This window comes from Eptatretus burgeri, chromosome 8, assembly GCF_056783735.1.
Source record: "Eptatretus burgeri isolate ZD-2024b chromosome 8, Ebu_testis_v1, whole genome shotgun sequence".
NCBI classification, from domain to species: Eukaryota; Metazoa; Chordata; class Myxini; order Myxiniformes; family Myxinidae; genus Eptatretus; species Eptatretus burgeri.
Window position 1 is genome coordinate 5902259 of NC_140968.1, and position 27618 is coordinate 5929876.

Consider the following 27618-nt stretch of genomic DNA (forward strand, 5'->3'; position numbering starts at 1 on the left):
TTCTTTTGAGGTATGATACACTGAGTGGTTTTTTTGAGTTAAGTCTTCGATTCAACATCTCTTCTGTTTTAAGATTAGGAGTATATTCACTGATATACCAACTCATCTCCTCAATTACAAATTTATTCTGATCACCAAAAGCATTACCAACACCAAAAAGCAATCTATTTTCATTATCATTCCTTTGTAGTTGAAATCTAATTTTAAGACCATACAGAACTTTATCATAATCACAAAATCCAAATATACCTTTAAGAGGAACTGCCACAGTAAAACTATTTTCTGCTTTTGTATCATCATTATACATTCCTTTCCTTTGAATATATCCAGGGTCTGTGTTTGTTCCCGTTGACATATCAGGAATAAAACCTTCGACAGACCCCTTTCCCATTCTATCACTGAATGTATAGAGTGTAAATTTCATCATTTCAGATACAGCAGAGACATAATCAACCGCTTCAACTTCTTGTGTTCCAATATACAATCGCACACTATCAAACATTTTCCAGAAGAAATCATTTACAAGTGTAGCGTTTGTGTTATTCCCAGCCTTAGTGAATTTAAATTTACACAACAAGAAACTTTCGGAGAGATTCAAATAGGTTTGTTGATTATTTATTTCAAAACTTTTTGTACCATTTGTATTCCAGTCTGTTCCAGTTATTGCATTTACCTTGAAGTAATCTTCTTTTTTAGTGGAGTTTGAGATAATAATAGTATCATCCAAATCATAGATACTATCAATTGCTTCCATACTTGTATTTATTTAGGAAAAAAGATGTTAAAACTTTTGAAACCCTGATCCAAGTATTTGAATTATTTTCTGTCGTTCTTGGGGCGACAACTGAGTTTTACCTTTCTTAATTTCTTTTATTGCTTGTAATTTATGAGATTCTTTCTGAGCATCTTTTATACTCTTTACAGCACCTGCTACATTTCCCACAGCAGAAGCAGTTGAACCAATTAGGTCTTTATGTTTAAGAATAGTTGAACCAATACCCATGAGAGTATCAATTATCCCATCTCCTCTAAATTGATGTCCAACACCCCTTTGTCTCTTAGGTTTATAGTATCCTCTACCAAGATACATACCTTCACCCTTGTAGTACGGGGAAAGGAACATCCCATCCCCTGTAATTATTTTATATTTTCCCAACTCGTGCTTCCTCACAATAACCATCGTATTTATTTATTGAAAAACTTCACGTAGGTGAATTCTGATGGATATAACTTCTCCATTAAAAGAGATCACACGATTATCTTGGTCGGTTATCCTAAAATTTACTCTGTGTATGGTTTTTTCCTGACACAGGTAGATAAACCAAATTTTTAGGCTCCATATTGAATTTATAACCAATTGGGGTTGAGTATGCGCTGAATGAAAATATTGTATTTGTTTTTAATCCATCATTATAAGCACCATCAATCAAATCACAGTGAATTAACACCGAATTTATTCCTGAGGATATTTGAATGACATTATCACTGTAAAACGTCCCATTAGTTTCAATCTTTTTGAGGAGAAACCTAATAACTCTCTAAATGAATTATCAATTGTGAAATCAACCTTGTAGTTATTTTTAACTTTAATCGTTGATTTTGAAGTATGTTTTTGAATGTTTATAACAATATTTTTTGGTTCATCACCCTGTTCTTTCATAAGACGAGCAATTTCGGAAGATATTTGAGAAATCTCGTATGCTCCGGGTGAGACTGTTATCGTTTTGTATCCACTTCCCGGATTATAACTAAACTTGTCATTTTTCTCGGTTATATTAAATAAGGTATTATAAGTCTCCATGGACAATAAAGATGCCTCATATTCTTTTGTTGTGTCAAGTTGTAGTGGGTATTGGAATGAAGATGTGTGGTCGCTTGTTGTGAAATTAAAACTCAGGATTGTGCTTCTCATCTTATTTAATATGAGATAAAATGTCTTTATATTGAGATTTATTAATTATTTTCATGTTCATCAACTGGTCTAAAATGGCTGATGCTTCATTAAAACAATTGTTATTTCCAGCCTTCTTACTACCGAACAACAATAACAGTCTATTAACTAATTGCGATGGGTCATTTGGAAGAAAACTAATACCTGAACCAAGGATACTTAAAGCCTGAATAATGTGTTTCTCCTTCTCATTCTTCCTACTTTTACCAGAAAGAATAACCTTATAATTTAGAGTGTTCAGCAAATCAATATATACTCTATCATCATTATTTTCCATATCCAATGGTTTATCAATATACTTTGATTCATCCCTCACAGTTGAACCTTGTCTTCCATCTTTTGTGAGAAGAAACATTAATCTCGGAGTTAGTTTAACAGGGGGTTGAGCAGAACTTAAGAACCTTAATTCATCATTAAATATCAATACCTTTTCTTGAACAAGATGAAATATTGCTGGTTGTTCTGTTTGAATGAGTCCTGCTTTGGTTTTTGAATCTGCTGAATATTCATTGTTTTGAACAGCATTCACAATATAATCAGGGGGTTGATTAATCTCTTCCAGTTGTTGAAATAAACCTTCATCATCATATTCTAATTCTCCTAAATGCTCTAATTCTTCCTCCGTCATTTGACTGAAATCTTTTAACATTTGAAGCTTTCTCGGAGTATATTCTACTGTGGGAACTGTGGAAACATCTTTCATTTTTTCTTGGGAAGTTTTTAAAAGTGGTTTAAAAAATTTCTCTTGTTTTTTTTCAAATGCTTCTTCGCCCGTTAGTTTCTGTCTGCGTTTCTTCTTTATGTCTTCCTGTTGTTTTACAACTTTTGAAACCAACTCTTGATGTTCCTTAAATCTTCTTGCTCTTTCTTTTGTATCCATTTATTTATTGTAAAATATCATTTAATGAATTGTAAAGATCAACAGGGAAATTTTCCTTTTCTTCATCATTCAAGTAGATGTGTTCAAATAAATCCTTTTCTTTAAATATTTCATCAAATTCTTTATTAACATTAATGCGAGTTGTAATTTCTTCTTCACTAATCCTTGCATCTCTGCTTTTCATACGTTTGTGTTGAGTTTCTTCATCAACATCAAAACCGAATGATAAAATCTTCACTCCGCTCAGATATTTAATAATTTGTCTCGTTCCTTCTGGATTAGTTTCTAATATCCCAACACCACCAGATTTTAGTTTCTTTAACTCACTCTTACAATGTGAATATTTTGTTGTACCAAGAGAAACCTCCTCAAATATTTGTCCTTCATTCCTCAATCGCATATGTTCCTCCACTGAAATATAGTGATAATCTTCACCTTTTACTTCTCCAGGTCTTATTGCTCTAGTTGTTGTTGATACAATGCGTATCACGGGGTGTTTTTTAAGTAAATTTACAATATTCTCATTTGTACTACACAAGAACCTTGATTTATGAAAGTTTTTTCCAGAAGCAGATTTACCCACAAGATTTATAATAATAGTTGTCATTTATATATGTAATTGTTTATAAAACAAAAAATATATCCCTTAATATCTCATCTTGTTTCACAACAATATATTTATATTTTTCAGTCGTGTGCTTCATATAATCCTCAAATTTCTTTTTACTACATAATGTAGAACAATTATCTCTCCAAAAATTATTGATATCTATTGAATTTAACTTGAATAAAATAAAAGTATTAGCATTGTTTCTGATGGAACGACGAGGAAGTTGAAAGTACGATTGACTAAGATAAATACAATTACAAGAAGAATGTCTCCCTCTTGTGTAGTAGCTGTCCATTACCGTTTGGTTTCTCTCATTAACACAATCATCAAAGATAACGAGGTTCTTTTTTGATTTATCCAAATCTTGGGGAGACGGTATATCATCCGTATTATCACTAAGAATACAAGTTATAAGATTTGATTTCTTTTACATCTCTGTGTATCACAAAATAGTTGAATTATATCTTCAATGTTATAATCATTTAGGTTTTTTTGACGTTTAAATAAACCTATTATATCTTCTTTTTGAAGACCAGCATTAAAACCTTGTGAGAGTAGTTGATACTCTGGTTGAAAACTCGACTTTGTGAAAATTATTAAATTATCATAATCTAAAAAGTTGGGAGTGAGGAGCATTTTTAAAAGTAAGCAGGTTTTTCCACATCCACTTGAACCAACTATGAGACATCTTAATGAATTTGGGAGATTTTTTATGGTTGTTAAATTTTATCTTATTTTCCCAAATAGGTAAAAAATCATTCATTTATATATTTGAAAAACAGGTTATTTAATTTATTATTGGCTTTTTTAGAAACTCTATATTTTATCCTAAGTTCAGGTTTAATTTCAAGATAATCCATTATTTTATTTATACAATATCTTGTGTTGATATTTCCCTGAAAATTACATCCATGAATAATATACAACAACAATCCTTTGAACATTTCTCTTATACGTTCAGTTTCTTCCCTTGTAAGGAAAGGTGTGTTATCATCCTCATACTTTACATTCATTTCTCTAATCAATCTTGTAAAGTAATTCATTTTTGGTGTAAATCTAAAAGAATTATTTTCCTTTTTATATTTTTTATTATCATTAATTAGAAGATAATCACAGAATATACATTGTTTATAGGCTTTTGACTCTGTGTTTAATCCCTGTCTTTCACACGCAGGACAATTCTCAAATTTGTCATATGGAGAATCAGGAAAGTCTAGCATATTTATAAAGTAAAACTTTACTTAAACTGAAATTCATCTATACTTTCAGTTGTATATTACCATCGATATCGATATACTTTTTTTCATTATCAGATTCAACGACAACATTTTTTATATTAAAGGTAATTTTAAAATTATCGTTAACTACTATTGAACGAAATGTCATTTCACCTGATATATTAACATCCTTTATTTCATCAAGATTTACATCTTTAGGGTTGTTGAAAAAAATACAAATTTCTCCTTGTATATTACAGATGGTCTTGTCTTTTCTTTCTAAAGCTTCATCCATAAGGTTTTTGTTCTTTGATACTTTTTCTTGTTTCATTGCTTTTTCTAGTTTTGAATATATTACTAGAAGGAGAGGAGAAACTTTTGTTAGAGATACTTTAATTGATGTTCTACCAGGTATACTAAAAGCCCTTCCACTGAAGGAAATTGAAGAACTCATATTATTTACCATAATAGTTTTTATCCAATAGTTGTTATATTTATCTTTGTTCAATTTTACATCCTTGACATATTTCTCAGTATCTTTAACAGATGAAGAGATTGATTGAAACTTGTCTTTTGTGTCTTGAAACATTGTATTTATTAAGTGAAAAAGTTGGAGGATAAAATGTTTTTAAGCACAGATTCACCTATAAATTAAACGAAATTTTCATCAAGAAAATTTTAGTTTAAGCAAAGTTTTATTCTATAAATATGGTGAATACAACGTACTGCGATGTTTGTAATCACGAATATAAACATTATAGAAAACACCTCCGAACCAACAAACACACATTTAATCTATTTCATCAAATATCTCCTCTTGAGTTGGAAAGAAAACATTGTGATATCTGTTCAAAGGATGTTTTGAAGAGTAGTTATAATCAACATCTTCAATCACAAAAACACAAGAAAAATGAGTTTAAAGTAAAGGGAGACTATTATATTGAAAACACTGATGGGGCATTTAAAGGGCATATAAAAATAAGGATTTTTCAATTTGGAGAACCCGGTCCATCATCAATAGCTGAATCAATTGAAATAGTGAAACCCGATGTTGAAAAATTTATTAAAAAGACATTAAAAGAAATGAAAACTTTAAAGTTTTATATGGGAGTGAAAATGAATATGAAAAGACAAGATGAAGAACAAATTCCTTATATGAGAACAGATCTTCATTTTATAACATCATTTCAAGATTTTTTGAATAGTGGGGTTTATGAAGAACTATCAAGACAAGAGGAGGATGTTGATAATACAGTGGTAGGAAGTGGATTCAATATTAAAAAAATCATCTTTTTAGATATACACATTCTAAAATCAAACCCTCTTAAAGCTTCTTCTTATATTGAATTACCAAAAGAAATAAAACTAAAGAAGGCAGTTGTTAATATTAAGAACAATGATAATAAATGTTTTCTCTGGTCTGTTCTTGCTCACTTACATCCACCAAAATGTAATTCAGAAAGAGTAAAACAATATATGAAATATGAGAATACCTTGGACATTAAAGATTTTAAATTCCCAATGCCACTAACAGATATTCCTAAATTTGAGAAAAAGAATAATCTTTCTATTAATGTATATGGATTAACGGATACAAACAAAGTTCAAATATTAAAAATTTCAAACAACTATAAAAATGAAGAAACACACATTGACCTTTTATATTTTAGTGTTGGAAAGAATTCACATTACACATACATCAATAATTTATCAAGATTAATCTCTTCTCAGGTATTCAGAACAGCAAACAAAATATATCCTTGTAAGCGATGTCTTAATTCATTTCATACAAAAGAACGATTAGAACAACATTCAAAATATTGTAGTAATCATAAATCAGCTGTAATTACAATGCCTAAACCTGGTGAAAAGATTTATTTTGAAGATTATAATAAATCTATCATGCACCCATTTGTGATATACGCTGATTTTGAATGTATCCTTAAAAAGATAAATACTGCTTCTCCTAATCCAAAAGAACCATATACAAATAAATATCAAAAACATATTCCTTGTGGTTTCTGTTATTATATCAAATCATCTGTTGGAGAAAAGTATAACAAACTTGAACATTATCGTGGAAAAAATGCTTCACAAGAGTTTGTAAAACGATTAGAAAAGGATTGTATAAGACTCACTAAATTAATGAAAGAAACAAATGAACCGATGAAATTAACCAAAGAAGAAAAATTAGAATTTAGAATGAACAATATCTGTCATATTTGTGAGGGGGAAATTAAGGAGTCTAAAGTTAGAGACCATTGTCATCTTACTGGTAAATATAGAGGTCCCGCTCATTCCTGTTGTAATCTTAATTATAAATTACCTTCTTTTATTCCAGTCTTTCTTCACAACAGCGCCAACTATGATACACATCTATTTATAAATGAACTTTCAAAAACACCAGGGAATATTTCTGCCATAACAAACACAAGTCAAAAGTATATTTCATTTTCAAAAATGATATTCACAAAACCTTTAACTCGTATTAGGTTTTTAGATTCTTACAAGTTTATGGGAACACCACTAGCCTACCTCGCATCAAATCTAAGCTCCACGGACTCTTTTCCAAATCTTAATTCATTCTTTCCAAAAGAGGAAATTCTCACTAAAGAGGAAATTCAGATTAAAGAGAGAATTCAAAGTAAAGAGGAAACTCTAATTAATGAAGAAATTCTAACTGAAGATGAAATTCTAATTATAAAGAAAATTCGAACTAAAGAGGAAATTCAGATTAAAGATGAAATTCTGATTAAAGAAGGAATTCTTACGAGAGAGGAAATTCAAACAAGGAATGAAATTCAAAGTAAAGAGAAAATTCTTACAAGTAAGGGAATTTATCCTTATGATTATATGGATTCATTTATGAGATTTAAAGAAACACAACTTCCTTCAAAAGAAAGTTTCTATAATAACCTTTATGAAGAAGAGATAAGTGATAAGGAATATAAACACGCACAAGAAATATGGAAAATATTTAAGATAAAGAACCTTGGAGAATATCACGATTTATATCTAAAAACAGATGTTTTATTGTTCGCTGATGTGTTTGAAGCTTTTAGATCACTCTGTCATAATAAAAATTGTTATGGATTAGATCCTGCCCACTATTTCACAGCTCCTGGTTTAGCTTGGAGTGCAATGTTGAAAATGACAAAACAAGATATAGATTTAATCAGTGATGTGGATATGCTTTTGATGATTGAGAAGTCCAAGAGAGGTGGAATATCACAAGTATGTTCAAAAAGATATGCTAAAGCAAATAATAAATATCTTCCAAATTATGATAGTGAAAAAGATAGTAATTATTTGATGTATTTTGATGCTAATAATTTGTATGGATGGGCAATGTCTCAATCTCTGCCTTATGGTAAATTAGAGTGGGTGGAAGAAAAGGATTATGAAAAGGCTTTGATGAATATTGTTATTTCTTCTCAAGAGGAATTGAATGACGAAGAAGAAGGTTATTATTTTGAAGTTGATTTGAGGTACCCAAGTGATCTTCATAATAAGCATAAAGATCTTCCTTTTGCATGTGAGAAAGAAACTCCAAAGAAAGAATGGTTAAGTGATTATCATAAAAGTTTTAATATTAAAGGTAAATCAACAGAAAAGTTATTAACAACATTCTATGATAAAGAGGGATATGTTTTGCATCAGAGAAGCTTAAAACAGTTTTTGAGAGAAGGATTGAGAGTAGCTAAAATTCATAGAGTTTTAAAATTTAAACAAAGTCCTTGGGTGAAAAAGTATATTCAATTCAATACAGATATGAGAGCAAATACAAAAGTAAAATTTGAAGGGGACTTTTATAAATTAATGAATAATGCTGTATTTGGAAAGACTATGGAAAATGTTAGAAACAGGCAAAACATTAGATTCGCAACATCTTGGAAAGAAGCTTCGAGATTGATAAATAAACCAAGTTCTGAGAGAGAAGAGGTTTTTTCAGAGAACTTTTCTGCAATTCATATGAAAAAGGAAAGTATTGTAATGGATAAACCAATTTATATTGGAACAGCAGTTCTTGATTTATCAAAGATATTGATGTATGATTATTTGTATAATGACTTAAAGAAAGAGTATGGTGAAAATGTTTCATTGTTGTATATGGATACTGATAGTTTTATCCTAGATATAAAAACTGATGATGTTTATGAAGATATGAAGAAAAATATTGGAGTATATGATACAAGTAATTTCAGCAAGAAGAGTGAGTTATTTTCCAAAAAGAATGAAAAGGTTATTGGTAAGTTTAAGGATGAGTTGGGTGGAAAAGTAATGAGTGAGTTTATTGGATTGAGAGCAAAGGCATATGCTTATAAGTATGGTGAACAGATTGATAAGAGGTTAAAGGGAATAAAGAAATATGTAATAAAGAAATCAATAACTTTTAGAAATTATTATAATTGTTTGATGAATAAGAAAGAAGAATATAGGAAAATGAATACAATAAGAAGTTATAAACATAACATATATAGTGAAGAAGTAAATAAAAAGGCATTAGGAGCCTTTGATGATAAGAGATTTATTTTAGATAATGGAATAGATTGTGTTCCATATGGATATTGTATGATAGAGTGTATAAAATAGATTATGTTTTAACGATGGGAAGATGGGTTAGGGTTTTTTAAGGGCTACCGCCGTTTTTTCACAATATATAAATGGTTAAACCAAGTATTAATCAAACTAAAGAGTGGAGAAAATCTCAGTCTTGGTATATAAATGGAAAACATAATGAATGTGAAAAATATCAAATAAGTCTTATTGAAAAAATAACTAAAACAAAGGTAAATAAAACAAATAAGCGAATTAATTTAAAAACTAGTAAGTTAGAGGATGTAAAGAAAAAAATGAATATCCTTGAATGGACTGAAAACTTTGATGGTTATCAATTGAACAATGAAAAAACAATTTACTATAATCTCAAAATGATATGTGGCTCAGGAGGTGGTCAAACAAGAGCATTAAGAGAAGTTTATCATTTCGTAATGGCACAAAAGGGGTATCTTAAAAAATATAAAGATTCAAATGTTTTGTTTGTCAATATTTTAGATGGGGATTATTGTGCAAAGAAAATTAAACTATTGAAGGAATTTGAGAATGAACAAATCTTTATAGGTTCAATGAGTGAGCTGTTCAACCCCCAGGTGTTCAATTCAATGAGGTTCAACCTCCAGGTTAAAAGGGGAGACAAATAAATATACCTTGGGATAAAAAGGGGGTTTATTTTTAGGGAAAAAAAAATATGAATCGCTGAAAATCCCCCATTCATTTACATGGGGAAAAGTGAGCCAGAATCAGTATTCTTACCCTACTCACATGGATCCTTTCAGGAGAGGAAAAACGGATCAGGAGAGGTTCACGCCCCCTTTCCGTCTGTCCAATGGCTGAGTGTCGGGCGGCGTGGCCCCACCTCCAAACGCGAAGCATATGGATACCTTTTTGGAGAGAGAAACGGATCAGGAGAGGTTCACGCCCCCTTTCCGTCCATCCAATGGTTGAACATCGGGCGGCGTAGCCATGCCTCCAAACGCGATTTGATCCGCGTATTTGCATATACGCCCCTCCCCCGGGCTATATAAGAGCCAACGCGGCGTGGCTCAAGGTCAGTCGGTGGAGCTGTGAGTCTGGTTGAGTCGGAGAAGTCGGCAGTGAAGGATATACGGGGACGGACGGTGGAAAGGAAGAAGCTCGAAGCAGGCAGTGCAGACGGGGCCCGATCGACAAACGGGAGACGGAGCTCGGAGTGGAGGTCGAGGGGCGAGTTGCGGAGTGGAGCAGGGACGCGGAGGAGAGCTCGGGGGCGAGAGTTCACCGGAGTCAGTGCGGTCCCGAGGCCCCGTTTGGGGGGACCCAGCGTCAGCCATTCCCCTCTCCCCATCCCGATCAACAAGAACCTTCCCCATCCCGGGCATCAACAATTCCCCCCATCCGCACTGAGATAGCGCCGGTAACCCCGTCCGTCCCCCACCCCAACCATGGAGCCGACCGAAAAACACGTGCTTGCGCAGAGCACGCCGGAGGGTGCTCACCGGCTACGCCAGGGGCACGGAGTCAGGCACGTTACGCTGACATTGCGGCTTGCCCGCCATCGCGCCACGAGGGCGCAGGTAAGACCACTTCGGTCTCGTGGACCTGGCCGCTCAACCAGGTTCCACGCGCATTTGGTCCACGGACCTGTCTGCCTCCTTGCCTATGAGGGTGGCTTTTGTTTTCTTTGCTTTTTGTGTAAGTGTATGTGTGGCGCCAGTCTTGTAAGTAAACCTGGAAAAGTGTACTGAAAATAATTGCCCCTTTTTATTTGGTTGTAACTCTGCGTTGTGTTCTTGCGTTGACTGTATACGTGCATTGTTTTTTATAACTGTAAATACTTGCTTGTCTGAGTGTGGAATAAAATGTGCTTGTTAAATTGTGACCCGTTTCGTTGCGTCCTTTCCTTCGTTTGAAAGTTCCATCTTGCATCACGGAAGGGATTGGTAGTGGGTTAAGACACCCAGTAAGTAATCTGAACAGTCGAGGTCGGTGATAACTCCGCTCGGTTATCCCCTTAGCACGGAACGAGCCGCTTAAGTGGTTCGTGTCCGGAGCCGACCTGCGCCGTGGTACAACTCCTCGGTACGCTACCCGCGCGGGTACTTAGGTATTTCGACATTCGGCGGTTCACCCGATTTCGCGCGGGTAGAATGCGGACTGGGTTGTGGTGAGGTTAAACCCCCACCCGTGACTGGATCCTGGCGATAGTTCCAGGAGGGTCACGACTGAATTGTCTGTCTGGTGGGCGACGCGGCTGCTATTAGAGTAACGCGGCCGATCGCACGCCGGGCGGACCGAAATTCGCAACAATATATCGCACGATTTCTCAAAAATGATATCTAGCACTATATCTCAAAAATGATATGCAGCACGATATCTCAAAAATGATACATAGCATGATATCTCAAAAATAATATATAGCACGATATCTCAAAAATGATATATAGCACGATATCTCAAAAATGATATATAGCACGATATCTCAAAAATGATATATAGCACGATATCTCAAAAATGATATATATCACGATATCTCAAAAATGATATATTGCACGATATCTCAAAAATGATATATTGCACGATATCTCAAAAATGATATAAAGCACGATATCTCAATTATGATATGCAGCACGATATCTCAAAAATGACATGCAGCACGATATCTCAAAAATGACATAAAGCACGATATCTCAAAAATGATATGTAGCACGATATCTCAAAAATGATATATAGCACGATATCTCAATTATGATATGTAGCACGATATCTCAAAAATGACATATAGCACGATATCTCAAAAATGATATTTTGCACGATATCTCAAAAATGAAAAATAGCACGATATCTCAAAAATGATATATAGCACGATATCTCAAAAACGATATATTGCACGATATCTCAAAAATGATATTTCGCACGATATCTCAAAAATTATATATTGCACGATATCTCAAAAATGACATTTAGCACGATATCTCAATAATGATATATAGCACGATATCTCAAAAATGATATGTAGCACGATATCTCAATAATGATATGTCACACGATATCTCAAAAATGACATGCAGCACGATATCTCAAAAATGATATGTAGCATGATATCTCAAAAATGATAGAAGCACGATATCTCAAAAATGTTATATAGCATGATATCTCAAAAATGATATACAGCAGGATATCTCAAAAATGACATAATCATAGCACGATATCTCAAAAATGACATACAGCACGACATCTCAAAAATGATATATAGCACGATATCTCAAAAATTATATAAAGCGTGATATTCAAAAAAATGATAGAAGCACGATATCTCAAAAATGATATGTAGCACAATATCTCAAAAATGATATACAGCACGATATCTCAAAAATGATATATAGCACAATATCTCAAAAATGATATGTCGCACGATATCTCAAAAATGATATATAGCACTGTGGAAGAAAATAATTATATTAATGGACTAAATTGTAATTGTGCTGGTGTTTCATAAATTTAATTTTTATGCTTCAAGTCGAATTGGCTGTCAGTGTTCCTTCCCTTTAGCCAAGAGTCTTTTGCCCTAAATGTTGATAAAAGGAGTTTCTTGCTATGGAACAAAGTGACCTGGGTTGATAACACCAACTTTTTTGTGATTACATCGTTTGTTTTTCACCTGGAAGACACGTATTGCATTTTGGAGTTCTTTGGCTGATGTTTAACAGCCCCTTCCACTCTCCCATGAAAGCATATATATACCAGAAATTGTAATCTTGTTTTAGTGCAAGCACGTGAGGATGTATACCATCTCAGTGGGTTGCACTCCTTGGGATTGGCCAAGTACCAAGTATATTCAAACTCTCTGATGTAATGTACTTTCATGTTGTGGCAAGTGAATTGATCGGTGTCTGTCATTTGAATAACAGGATTTGCATCGAGTCGGGTAAACGGTTGATCAAAATAAATGCAGGACCAAATGAAATGTTAGGCAATAACTTCCACAACAGCACGATATCTCAAAAATGATATATAGCACGATATCTCAAAAATGATATATAGCACGATGTCTCAAAAATGATATATGGCACGATATCTCAAAAATGATATATAGCACGATATCTCAAAAATGATATATAGCACCATATCTCAAAAATACACCCAAGCGGGAGTGACGGTCATCTCTGTGAGAAACAAGCATGAGTTCCTGTTACTAGGGCGTAGTGTTCTCGGGTCAGGAGGATTTTTGGCCAACTTTGAAGTCACGTGACACGAAAACGAAAGCGAATATCGAAAATCCAGCCCGACCAAATCTAGATATTGTCCCATAGATTCATATGCCACAATCAAATTCAAGATAACTTAAGAAATGTAGGAGGAGATAGATTTTGAAAATCGTCATTTTGCAACTACATGAAGCAGTTTTCACAAAATTCAGTCACGTGACGTGTATGTATTCAAAGATATCGGTATTCTTTCGAATGGACATGAAAGACAACGTCAGCTGCTATGCAATGACACCATTCACTAACTTTTACCATGCCCAGTAGAGAATATATAGCCTCCTGAAGGTAGGGCAGTTTTTGCAAACTTTGAAGTCACGTGACGCGAAATTGAAAGTGAAATTAGAAAATCCGTCACGACCAAATTTAGATATTGTCCCATACATTCATATGCCACAATTAAATTCAAGATCGCTTGAGAAATGTAGGAGCAGATAGATTTTGAAAATCGTCATTTCCGCATTTTTTGCCAACTTTGAAGTCACGTGACACGAAAGCGAATATCGAATATCCGTCCTGACCAAATTTAGATATTGTCCCTTAGATTCATATGCTACAATCAAATTCAAGATCGCTTGAGAAATGGCGGAGGAGATAGAATTTGAAAATCGTCATTTTCGCAACTTCAAAGGCCTCGTGACCTTGACCTTGACCTTCGGTGACCTTGAAAGTCATACCATCGTGTACGTCTCATCGACCTCTATCAGGATCACGGATGACCAGATCTCCCGCTTCAACTTCATTGTGAACGGACGGACGGATCGTCACCTCTCCTCTCAACACCCATATTATTAGGTCATGCTCGAAGAGATGACCTAAAAATGATATATAGCACGATATCTCAAATATGACATATAGCACAATATCTCAAAAATGACATACATCACGATATCTCAAAAATGACAAATAGCACGATATCTCAAAAATGACATGTAGCACGACATCTCAAAAATGATATATAGCACGATATCTCAAAATGATATACAGCACGATATCTCAAAAATGATATATAGCATGATATCTCAAAAATGATACATAGCACGATATCTCAAAATGATATATGGGACGTTATCTCAAAAATGATATATAGCACGATATCTCAAAAATGTATTGGGCCCGATATGTTCTCATGGATCAGGCATTATGGGGTTGAGGTAGGTGCTCCACCGAGTGACCTTCTCGTTGTTAATATTATTAGTTTTAATTAAAATATGCTTTGTTACAATGTTATTATTCTTTTGTAATCAGAATGCCGTGCCATGGAAGTACTTATTAAGCTATTCCATACACCTTAACACGGCGTGCATTTAAAACATGGGAATTCTTCTGGATTCTTTGCAGTTAATTAGCTTAATCATCTCAAGAGATAATGACGACACAGATCTCATTTTTTCATTTTCTGTTTCTAACAATTCGAGCACGCACGCACGCACACAGTTCAGTATCAGCTATTCCTGAAATATAATATAATTTAAAGGATTGCTGTGAATGGTGTTAACCTCAAAACATAGTTCCGTTACCGTTACCCAAATCAGCTGGGCACCGTTCTTCCTCGAGGTTTCAATCCTTTCAGCCTAGAACCTCTCCAAACGGCAGATCCACAACCTTGGTCACAGATCCACATCAGTAGATGATCTACATGAGTTGCGTCCATGCAGTCAGTCAACCCATCAATGTAATATCACTCATCACACTTTACTCGCTCGAGGATTTAATGTATTATCACATAGTTACAACTTCCATCACACCATTTTGTTACATGATAATAATTAAATCATGCACATCTTACCTTAAATATAATATGTCCACCAAAAAACACGACCATCCCACTCACTCACGAGATCAAACTGTTGTTCAAATATTCAAACGGTTATTTGTAAACGTTTTTTTACCTGCTTCCTTGTTTCCTAGCAACCACTGAAATGGGTTTAAATGGTTCCCGCATTGTGCACCACCCCTTCCCAATGCCACATCCACGTGATGCATGACGTCATCGCCGGGAGCCGAAGGAAGGGAGGACTCGGTGTTTACTCCGTTTGTTCTCGTTTTCTTTGTTGGGTGGTCGCGAGACTACCGTTATTCTCAGGTTTTCCGTCTGTCTGTTTGTATGTAATGGACAGCTCTGGAGGCCAGAGGAGTCAACCGGTTTTGATGAAACTTTACTGGTAGGTTCATACCAGGATCTAGTTGTATGCTTTTGAGCACCGTTGCTATGGACGCCACCGTTGCCCAGCAACGGGACTTTGAAATTTTTGGAAAAAAATCCGAAAAATATTTATATATATATTTTTCGAAAATCAAAAATGGGCTTCTGCGCTTTTATGCGCACTATAATCAACCTCTTTGTCAAAAATTTTCAGCGCGATCCGTCAAAAACTGTATGACTAGTATGCAATTATATAGCGACCACCCATGTCACCTTCCGGCTTGTTTTCTTGTTTGTTTGTCTGGGCGATATCGAAGCCATCGCTTGAGCTCGGAAGCTGAAATTTGGGGACAAAAGTGAAGATGTGCTTTGGCAAAAATGGCATTATCTTATTTTTTGATAAACCAATTAATTGATTAATTACTTAATTATTATCGATTTATTAATTCCTTATTTATTTTCTCTCTCATCTGCTCAATATCTCAGGGACCCTTTGAACTTGGAAGCTGACATTTGAACACGACAGTGACCAAGTGATTTGGCTATGAACGGGATTTTTGATTTACTGATTAATCAATTAATCGATTGATTATTCATTTTTCGATTAATTACTTAATTTTTCAGAGTTACAGATTCGGATGAAACATTGGTGGTTTAGGTATGCTATTCGGCAATAAATTACGAAAGCAATCATTTTATGACTATAATTAACAAGTAATGACTGAATCAATCAATTATTGCACATTGCTCCCTCCAAATTCCATCTCCACATGCTGCATGGCGGCATCGTCGGACGCCGAAGGTGCCCCAGCAATGTCGCGTGCTGCAGGATTTATTTATTTGGCATGGGAGTGGTGTACTTGGAATGTACCACTACTTGTTTAATTTTTTAATCATGTATTTATATAAATATCTTGATAATAATGTTTTAAATTCCCCTGAAGCAGGATGAGAATCAATTGACCACAGGTGATGCTCTACCCCCTCACAGATTCCTTGCACATCGGCCTCCATGTCCACCCTTAGTACACGTACAGTTTTATGCCTCAGTTACCTGGACAGCTGAGCTCTGCCATTCAGCCTGGCCCTGCGACTCTGGGCAATGGTATCCAGTGTCTCTTGAGAGACAAAATTATTCTCGCCCTCCGGTGAGTTCCAAGACAACTCCCAGCAACATCAAGGACGGTGGTCTTGAAGGCACTCCACAACTCTTCAGGATCCCCAAAAGCACCCAGACCCTCCAAATCTCCACTCAGCCTGTTCGCAAACTCCTCAGCTACCCTCTCATCCGTGAGCTTGTTAACATCCAGCCTAGACTGGGATGGTACCATTCTCCTGGATTTAAGCTGAAACTTAAGAGTTGCTACAACAAGCCGGTGGTTAGTATTGAGGAACTAAGCACTCCGGTAGACCCTGCAATTCTGGATCATGCTCCAGCGACCATCAACGAGGACATGGACAATCTCTTTTGCCACACCGCCAGCATTGGAATACCAAGTCCAGCAATGAACTTGTGGGTGCTGAAACCATGAACCAGCCATCCTAAGTGCATGACTTCTTGCAAAGTCAAGGAACTAAGTGCGATTCTGGTTCACAGTTCCAGACCTATGGGGACCAACACATGTCTCATAACCATCCCTATCAGTTCCAGTCGATGCATTGAAATCCCCCAAGACGAGAAGTGTATCTCACCTGGGGCACTGATCAACTACAGACTTGAGCTTGGCATAGAATGTGTCCTTCACGGTGAGATCACTCGCCTAAGTCAGAGCACCTACAGAGACCAGGGAAATGACACCCAAGGAGTGATGAATCCTTTGTCTCATAATACGTTTGCTGACCGGTGTTACCTCAATTATCAATGGAGTCAGCTTACTGGACACAGCTCCAGCAACTCCTTGGGTATGGTAACCATCAGAGCGACCAGACTAATAATAGGTGTAACCACCCGCCATGATCTCGCCGCAATCCGGTTTCCCAACCTGAGAGAATGCTGCAATACCAATGTCCAAACGCTTGAGCTCAGATGATAACAAGAGACAGGTGATCATTCTCTCTTCAGGATCGGACATTCCAGGCACTCACCCAAAAGAACTGTCTCAGTTTAACCCAAGGAGACTGCCATCTGGTGGACACACCTCAGCACCACGCCGACACACACTACTGCAATCTGACCCGGGAAGGTTACCTCGTGGTTTTCCTCCGAGCATCAAAGATTGGGGGTCCCGAACGCTTTGCCCCAATCGCGTCATCTGGTGAGCTGCCCTGCAGAGGACAGCTGCATCGGAGGTACTCCCACAGAGTAGGTTTTCAGATTTCTTTGTGCTTTTAGTATGTTTTGCGGAATGAAGGGTTTTATGGTGGCCGGAGTGAAAATCCTGCCACTAATAAAAAGTCACCCAACTGCAGGAGGACGTCCGCACACACAGATGGCTACTGAATATGGATGGCCGTTGGCTCACAAGGAGCTCCTCCTCCACCCTCCCCCTCACTCTATCCCAAAGTGTGGTGTTGGTTTAATCATGAAGGTGGCTGGCTTAAGATTATTGGGTCTTGAGTTTGAGCCCCTGTTGCGCCATTGAAATAACACCAAATGGGGTGACTCCGTCCATGGCATACCTTGAGTTTTCCCGATACTGCGATAGGATTGACCTTGAAAAGGGTCATTTTTAAGATTGTTTTTTGCATTTGTCAATGTCATGGCATTAGGTAACTACAGGGTAAGTCATAAGTCTCACGACACGGTTTCAGTTGCTTGTACAAGATTTACTTATACCATGTATTTATACTGTTTTATTTCTTTTTGTCCAGAAAATGCAAGTAATACATTAAACAAAGATGGCAGACACCAGTCCATTTACATTCGAAGAGAGGCCAGTAGCAGTGGTGTGCAACCACGAGAGGAGAAACACAAACAAGATGATGAAACTGGTGCATGAAGACTTTGAGGAACGTTTTTGAAAGCCAGCACCCTCCGAGTGAAATCTTCATCCTTGGGACGGGACACCCAGCTTAACGTCTGTCCAAGGGACGGCACACATATCGATGGACCACCTGCCTGTGAAACACCGGGATTATAGCCGGGTCGGGATTCAAACCCAGGCTTGACAACTTAGAGCGAGCGTGCGTGCTCGCGTACCTCCAGTGGTCACCACACTTGAAAGGTCCAGTGGTCCAGTGAAAGTTAAATGAAAACTTACAAGCACTTGATGAACCGTCAACCAGTGGAACAGCACAGGAGTTGTGACCCGGCAGGAAGGATACCGTGAGCTGTGAGCATCGGACACCTCCTGGTCTTTGGAGAGCGATGATGACAGAGAATTGTGGGTACTGCAGAGTACTTCAACCTCTTTTCCCCATCTGCTTGTCCATTCTCAAAATTGTCTGTGATAAAAATGTTCCTGCATCAAGTGCATACGTAATAAATAAATGATTATCATGAATCAAGTCGTTTGCAGGTCTTTTTTTATCAAGTTAAACCCAACTGCCAACTTACAATATGATAATAGAGCACCAATCACGAATATACACAAACAGGGATGCATGCACCTACCTAGCAGGGCCGGATTACGATTTTGTAGGCCCCAGGGCTACAGATATTGTGAGGCCCCCAGTGATCTGATACAGTGATCTGATACTGTGACACTACAGATATTGTGAGGCCCCCAGTGATCTGATACAGTGATCTGATACTGTGATACTACAGATATTGTGAGGCCCCCAGTGATCGAATACTGTGATCTGATACTGTGATACTACAGATATTGTGAGGCCCCCAGTGATCTGATACTGTGATACTACAGATATTGTGAGGCCCCCAGTGATCGAATACTGTGATCTGATACTGTGATACTACAGATATTGTGAGGCCCCCATTTTGAAACAAAAGCATGCAAATCGAATTTCAACTTCTACAACATAATGTCAACATTTTGCCCGCATAGATGGGTGCAAGTGTAACACAACAAAAAGAGAAGAGATATTGTGATATTTTCAAAACTAAAATAGGTTTTTGAAATATTAAATTTATTTGACAAGGCGAAACAAAATTAAAATTCAAACATTTTCTTTGCAGAATTTCTTTGTCACAAATTTCTCCAAAACATCAGTAAGTTGTAAATTTTTGAGAACATCATTTTCAATTGCCATGACAGCAAGTCTGTTAAGTCGTTCTTGTGTCATTGTTGACCTGAGTACATTCTTTATATTGTTGCGGTGCCGGGTGTCGGCCGCGAGCCGACCGCTTCGACGGAGCCGCGAGTCGAGTCGGCCCGACCGATCGCCCAGAATATAGATCGCTGCCCGGATAACTCCGAGGCCGACGGGTCCTTGTGCAAGAACCCAAATACGCCAATCGGCAGATCACGTGGGGTAGGGTCGATTGCCAATCTTCAATTTACCTAAATACCCACGTGATCCAACTACCGGGGTATTCCACCCTCGACGGAACTCGTACGGAACAAGCCGCTTAAGCGAGCCTGTCCCGTGCTCGATTCCGAGCGGCTTAATCGCCGAGAACCGTCGGTCCGAATGACCCCCTTTTACGGCAAACCAACGGCTTTCTAACTACCAACACACAAAATGCTCAGTCAATGAAAGAATCGACGCGACGAGCTGAAAACATTTAACAATTGGGGTATTTATTAATAATAATGGGGAACTCGGAAGCACGTAAGAGCAGAACTATACTGACTATACGAAATGCAATACAATCATTTACAGCACACAAAGCACTTATCAGTTTCCTACTTATTGGACGGGCCCACGGACACACGTATGCGCGCGCACACGCACACACACACACACACGCGCGCACACACACACACACACACACACACACCCAAGAAATGGTAGCTGATGCCTTTAATAACGGCCTCCAGCTCAGAGGGACAGATGGAGCTGAAACCCAGAACCTATCTCGAACCTCTCCACCTCGTGTGGTCTTCAAGCTGTTCGGACCGGGGCTCCAGCGAGAGCGAGCTGGATCCAATCGCCGTGAGCCGCGATCCTTCCCGAGCTCCAGCGAATCTTCTCGCGCTTCTGAACACGTGCTGGTCAGACGAGGCGCTGATCCTTCCCGTCGATGCGTCGCTACCTGAAAGAACCACCTCCAAGATGAGGCCGATGAGTCGCACCAAGCAGGGAACCAAGCTGAGAACAAAGAGCTCCACGAACCAAGAAGAGCCAGCCGAGCAACCAGCTCAACTCTCTTCCGATGAACAAAGCCTCTCTCAACACGAACCAAGAACTCCGAGCCGAGCAGAACCCGAAGGTCTGCTGAAAAGCGAAGCCGAAGCAAAAAGCTCTCCAAAAAGCCTCCAAAGCAGAAAGCCTTCAAAAAGCCTCCTCCCTAACCCAAGCCAAGCCAAAGCAGAAGCCGAAGCTCGACTGAAAGCTAGCCCGAACAAAGCAGAGTATCCCTTTTTTCTTCTTCTCCACCCCCTCCCCCGCTCCCGGCGTGACTCATGCCCTCGTGATCCATCCCCCGCTCAATCACGGGTGGGAGGGAGTTGTTGACATCATGAATCACGGGATGGGAGGGTTCTTCTTCCTCTTCGCAGAAGAGGGGGAGGGGCTTCTCCATTGTGTTATGATCGCTCCCTAACTATTAAATTGAATCGCGCAGCGCACTTAATCGATTTCTGCCCATTAAACAATGGAAGGTGAACTATCAAGGGAACAAGCACTTATCGACATAACTGATGAAAGGAACCTGAATGATGTGTGCAATCGAATTCCTAAATTCGTAACACTACCCTCCCCCCCCCCCTAGTTTTTACAGACTCGTCCCGAGTTGTCAAATTTTCGTGTGACCAGCATGTGTAAGTTGTCCCAAAGTACATTTTACCTTCGGATCCCCGAGTGCGACATTTCTTTATACGTGTCCCAAAAATAAATAACCTAATGCGCTGCGTAACTAACGAAACAAACTCTCAGACTCATTCGGACAACTTAACTAAAATTTCTGGTGCTAAAACAAACATGCAGGTGGGGTTCAACTTATCAACAATTTTCATTTAACTTATCCATTACATTACACTAACCATGGCCCAGGACCTGTGATCTGTGAAAGGGGAAAGGCAAAAGTCATTGCAGTCATTGGTGCAGGGGAATGGGTGGAGATGGTAGCAAAAACAAATGAACATGATGGATGCACGGGCTCCCTGCAGGGCAGTCCTTGCAAAACTGGATGATCCTGGCACACATAGTGATGGATGGACACAGGGGCAAATGCAAACAAGGGCTAGCAGGCATGGGGTCATGGCAGAGGCAGGCAAACTAGGCATGGCAAGGCAAGCCCATGCAGAACGGGCGGCTGCAGCACAACAGGCTGGCAGGTGAAGCTGGCCGGCCTCTGGTGTGGTTCCATCAGGTCTGGAGGGAGTGCGGTGGTGCCAGCCGCTCTGAAGGCGGGCTCGGACCTAGCCTACTGTCTCCCCCCACTCTATCGCCTTTGCCTGTCTCTGTCCATACCCATTCCCTTAATTTGCCACAAAACACAACAAAATTTAGTGAGCCCCTCTTTATTTTTATTATTTTTATAATCGTCTCCCTAACCCCCTTTATCGTCATTGTCCAGCTAGCCTAGCATGTCCATCTAGCCTACTCCCAACCCCTACGTTCCCTCTCTCGAGGGGAATAGGGAGAGACGAGCATCCTGTCTCGAGGCCCAACAAAGCCTCAGAATGGCCTCCTCAGAATGGCCTCCTCAGAGTTCAGCGATCTACCAAGGTGAGTCTAGCGGCCAACAACGAGCGAAGGGATGGATGGTGCGAAGGGGTACATCTTCTAACTATCCCAGCATTCATTAACCTGAAACTACCCCGGGGCTTTCAAAAACGCCTCACACTTTTAAACCATCGGTTCTAAAAACCATGATTCCCGTCCCTTGTCTGGACCCATCTGTCCATTCCCACGCCAGCTATTTCACTCGCACTCGCTGCACTCGCACCTTTAACCACACACACCGGGACAATTACACTGGGGATTCGCGCTACCACAACGGGTCCCGGAGCCTCCATACCCCCTAAGCTCCGCGTGTACCCGTTAACAGCACTATTCCGCTCTGCCTCATTCGGCACGACCGGACTCACCTCGTCACGATTTGCTACAAGGGAGCATATTTCCTGCCTCCGTTCCTGAAGGAGACCATCCTGCTGCTCGCACCGGGTCACAAAACACTCCCCCAGCTCAACCCCATTGTCCATCACTATCCCTACCTGTGTGTGCTCGTCAATTACCTGTAGTTTCTCCTCTACTTGTTTTATCTCAGTCACCGTTTATTCTTTCCGTTTCTTTCTGGCTCCATTTTCCTTCCCATTTGAGTCGTTCTTCCTCTCTGAGCCCCTTTCATTGTTCATTATCTTTTCCATCTCCGTGGACTCCAATTTTGCTCTCTCCTTGAGTTGGTTAATTTAAAATTCATATTCTTTTTGTTTTCTACCTCACCGTCTCTCATGTTCTTCATTCTCCAATCTCATCATTTCTTTCAATTGGCCGATCTCTTTTTCCCGTTTCATTCGTCGTTCTTTCACGATCTCCACGTACTTCAACCTTGCTTTCTTTTTGAGTTGTTCTTGTCTTTCCTTTTGTTTCCTTTCCCACTGTCTCTCATGTTCTTCCTTCTCCAATCTCGTTGTTTCTTTCACTACTCTTTCTTGCATCTCATTCTTTAATCTTGCTTCTGCTTCTTACTGTTCGATCTGCACAGTGTGGTTCCTTATTGTTTCATTCTCCGTTCTCTTTCTTTCCTCTCTTAACATCTTCAGTTCGTTTTTTACTTCCCTCTCTCTGCTTTGGTGTTTCCGTAACTCAGAAGCTCAGAAGCTTTTTTTTCCAATTCCTCTCTCACCTCCTCACCTCTTTTGCATGCTTCCCTCCTCACTTCGTCCATTTCCCTCCTGTATTTATTTATATTACGTATTCCAGGCGATCCTCTTTCATTTTTATCAACAGTTCGAGGCTTTTTCTGTCCTGATTGCCTATTCTTACCTCTCGCTTCAGTTGTTCCAACTCCAAATTGTGTTTCCGTTTTTCCTCTTCTTTTTTTTCCATTCTTCCTCCAATTGTGCCTGAAGCCCGCCAATGTTCGCCTGTCTCGCCTGCCATGACCACGTGGTTTGAATTGTTGGTTGGGAGCCCCCGCCTTGTTTTATGCCGTTCGTTGCTCCATTAATAGCAGCCCGCTCACGCTTCGTGCCGCCATTTTGCGACTCCGAGTTTGTTTGCCGGCAAAGTTCATGCTCAGTCCGCTCCCACTGCCGACATTTAGTGGTGTGGTCGTAATAATAAAACAAACCAGATGAATGGCATCGCCACTTTTCCCAACCCTGGGGTAAAGATGTGTCTTCCTCATGGGTGTCCTGGACCATGGGTTCATCTACACTTACACTACCCACCTGGCTCAGCTCGCCTTGGCTGAACATTTTGCGTGCTGGGAATAAAATTTATAACGCTCGTAATTTGGGGACACGGGGGTTTGCTCCGTATACCCCTGATCCGACTCCATGAATTTTGCTATGGAGGCGGAGGGGGCCGAATCGCACTCATGACAACCACTGTTACGGTGCCGGTGCGTCGGCCGAGAGCCAACCGCTCTGACGGAGCCGCAAGTTGAGCCGGCCCAACCGATCGCCCGGAATATAGATCGCCACCTGGATAACTCCGAGGCCGACGGGTCCTTGTGCAAGAATCGAAATACGCCAATGGGCAGACCACGTGGGGTAGGGTCGATTGATCCAACTACTGGAGTATCCAACACGTGATCCAACTATCGGGGTATTCCGCCCTCGACGGAACTCGTACGAAACAAGCCGCTTATGCGAGCCTGTCCGGTGCGTGATTCCTAGCGGCTTAATCGCCGAGAACCGTCGGTCAAATGTCCCCCTTTTACGGCAAACCAACGGCTTTCTAACGACCAACACACGAAATGCTCAGTCAATGAAAGAATCGACGCGACGAGCTGAAAACATTTAACAATTGGGGTATTTATTAATAATAATGGGGAACTACAGAAGCACGTCAGAGCAGAACTATAACGACTATATGAAATGCAATACAATCATTTACAGCAAACAAAGCACTTAACAGTTTACTACTTATTGGACGGGCCCACGGACACACGCACGCGCACGCGCACACACGCACACACACACACACACACGAAATGGTAGCTGATGCCTTTAATAACAGACTCCAGCTCGGAGGGACAGATGAGCTGAAACCCAGAACCTATCTCGAACCTCTCCACCTCATGTGGTCTTCAAGCTGTTCGATCCGGGCTCCAGCGAGAGCGAGCTGGATCCAATCGCCGTGAGCCGCGATCCTTCCCGAGCTCCAGCGAATCCTCTCGCGCTTCTGAACACGTGCTGGTCAGACGAGGCGCCGATCCTTCCCGTCGATGCGTCGCTATCTCAAAGAACCACCTCCAAGATGAGGCCGATGAGTCGCACCAAGCCGGTAACCAAGCGGAGAACAAAGAGCTCCACAAACCAAGAAGAGCCAGCCGAGCAACCAGCTCAACTCTCTTCCGATGAACAAAGCCTCTCACAACACGAACCAAGAACTCCGAGCCGAGCAACCAGCTCAACTCTCTTCCGATGAACAAAGTCTCTCTCAACACGAACCAAGAACTCCGAGCCGAGCAGAACCCGAAGGTCTGCTGAAAAGCCAAGCCGAAGCAAAAAGCTCTCCAAAAAGCCTCCAAAGCAGAAAGCCTTCAAAAATCCTCCTCCCTAACCCAAGCCAAAGCAGAAGCCGAAGCTCCACTGAAAGCCAGCCCGAACAAAGCAGAGTATCCCTTTTTTCTTCTTCTCCGCCCCCTCCCCCGCTCCCGGCGTGACTCATGCCCTCGTGATCCATCCCCCGCTCAATCACGGGAGGGAGGGAGTTGTTGACGTCATGAATCACGGGACGGGAGGGCTCTTCTTCCTCTTCGCAGAAGAGGGGGAGGGGCATCTCCATTGTGTTATGATCGCTCCCAAACTATTAAATTGAATTGTGCAGCACACTTAATCGATTTCTGCCCATTAAACAATGGAAGGTGAACCATCTAGGGAACAAGCACTTATCGACATAGCTGACTAAAGGAACCTGAATGTTGTGTGCAATCGAATTCCCAAATTCGTAACAATATGTTTCAGCCTGGAGAAACTTCTCTCTGCAGTCGCATTAGTTATCATTAAACACAAGTAAATCCGTCGTGCTATTTCAACATTAGGGAATGAAGAAGTTAATCCATTTTTTTTTTTAGCACAAGCGTCTAGATATCAGAAGCTTGCGGTGTTTCTTGCTTGTCCCTGAATTCATCAAATTGCCCAACAAAGTTTTTAAAGTGAACATTGCCCAACAAAGCAATGACGAAAGAAGAAGAAAGAAAGTTTCGATGGCATGAGCGATTTCTTGTACAGGCCTGAAGTGAGTATGAGATTGTCTCATTGTAATCAGGATTGCCAGTGCCAAGGAGTTGGAATAATGGGCAAGATAAAAATTCCAGTATGTTATACAGTATATTAATTGAGCCCTTTTTCAAGAGATAATTCAGCATACTTATACTTTCATTCTGCATTTACAAATGAAGTAACTTTTCACAGTAAATTAATTTCACTTAATCTCTGGAGGCCCTCAGCTGGCGGAGGTCCCTGGACTGCAGCCCATAAAGCCCATGCCTTAATCCGGCACGGTTACCTGGCGCAGACATCAGCCCGAAGTCGGTTTCCATCTCAGACGAATAACTTTACTTTACCAATTTTTTTTATTTCCTTCCGCCATTGGCAGAGATTCTTGACATTTTGAAACCATTCTCTGTTGGATTGGCGCATCCAATGGCTCGGCATCATGTCATGTTAAAAACCTATGATGAGCCGTGTCGTGCTCAGACTACTCATCACACCATTTAAAAGCCTTTATCCTTGAGCAGGGGTCAGCTTTTTGTGGGCTCCAATCATGGTACCCCTTTCTTGTGGCAATGTTTTTACGGCCGGATGCCCTTCCTGACGCCAACCCTTGAGTTGCCTTCGACCCTGCAGGGATAATTACCAGTATACTGGTGCTCATTTCGTCGACCTTCAGAAGGATGACAGACTGAGTCAACCCCCCTGATGCTAACTCAGTGGCCAGCGGGCTCTCGTGCTCAGACTACTATTCATTTGTAATTGCCAATTGTTCACTGGTTTTAACACCAACACAAAAAAAAATAAATTATGAGGGACGCCAAGCATCAAAAATCTACATATATCGAACAAACAGTTTCAAACGAAGCACCTCGCCGCCATGAGAGCATTTACATTGCATCAGATGTGGAAATCATGGACATTGTTGATCCCAGGTTGCCAGCACGATGACAGAAGACACCATTTGCATTTTTGCCGTCTCCATCCCTGTGATGTACTCGATAGACAGGGACGAAGGCTCTGAAGCGGGAACGACAGGTTGAATTCCGACACGGGCACAACACAACACAGCATCTGAACATGGGCGGGTCACATGACTGCTTAATCATGCCCCGGTGCACCCAATGTATGCATGCATTAACATAAACAAGCTCAAATGAGATAAGATCCTCGTCCTCTTAATGATGATGTCATAAAAACGAATATGACGTCATTGTGATGTATCAGGTTTGCGATAAATTATCTGTGCTAATGCCCGGCTTGATTCTCGCAAACAAAATTCAAACAGCTTGCCTAGTTTCGGAGATAATGGTATAGGCGATTTCCATTAAGGCGCTGTCACACCTTGACGTTTTAGCCAGCAATGGCAACGTATAAAAATGTATGTAAAACGTTGGCGTACGCTGAAGTTTTGAGGTTGTTTTTTTTAAGTTTTGGTCGTATTCATAACGTGTTGGTCATATGCATAACATATTAGTAACGGGCACAGAACGTTTCGTTGTGTTTTAGATAACTTATACCAGATATAGATAACTTATGCTAATTATAGATATTGGTAGTAGTAGTAGTAGGTGAGCGCGTCAGTAGTAGTGGTATTGGTAGTAGTCGTAGTAGGTGAGCGT

The 27618-nt window shown here is 39.6% G+C and overlaps 1 long non-coding RNA gene across 1 annotated transcript in view; it reads left to right on the forward strand.

Moving 5' to 3' along the window:
* The window catches only part of LOC147020994 (uncharacterized), a 39695-nt gene extending 20792 nt beyond the window's left edge, over positions 1-18903 (forward strand). The window contains exon 3 of the long non-coding RNA XR_015060697.1: positions 18417-18903. This is a non-coding gene — a long non-coding RNA (uncharacterized LOC147020994). The remainder of the gene's footprint in view (positions 1-18416) is intronic.
* Positions 18904-27618: the final 8715 nt, after the last annotated feature.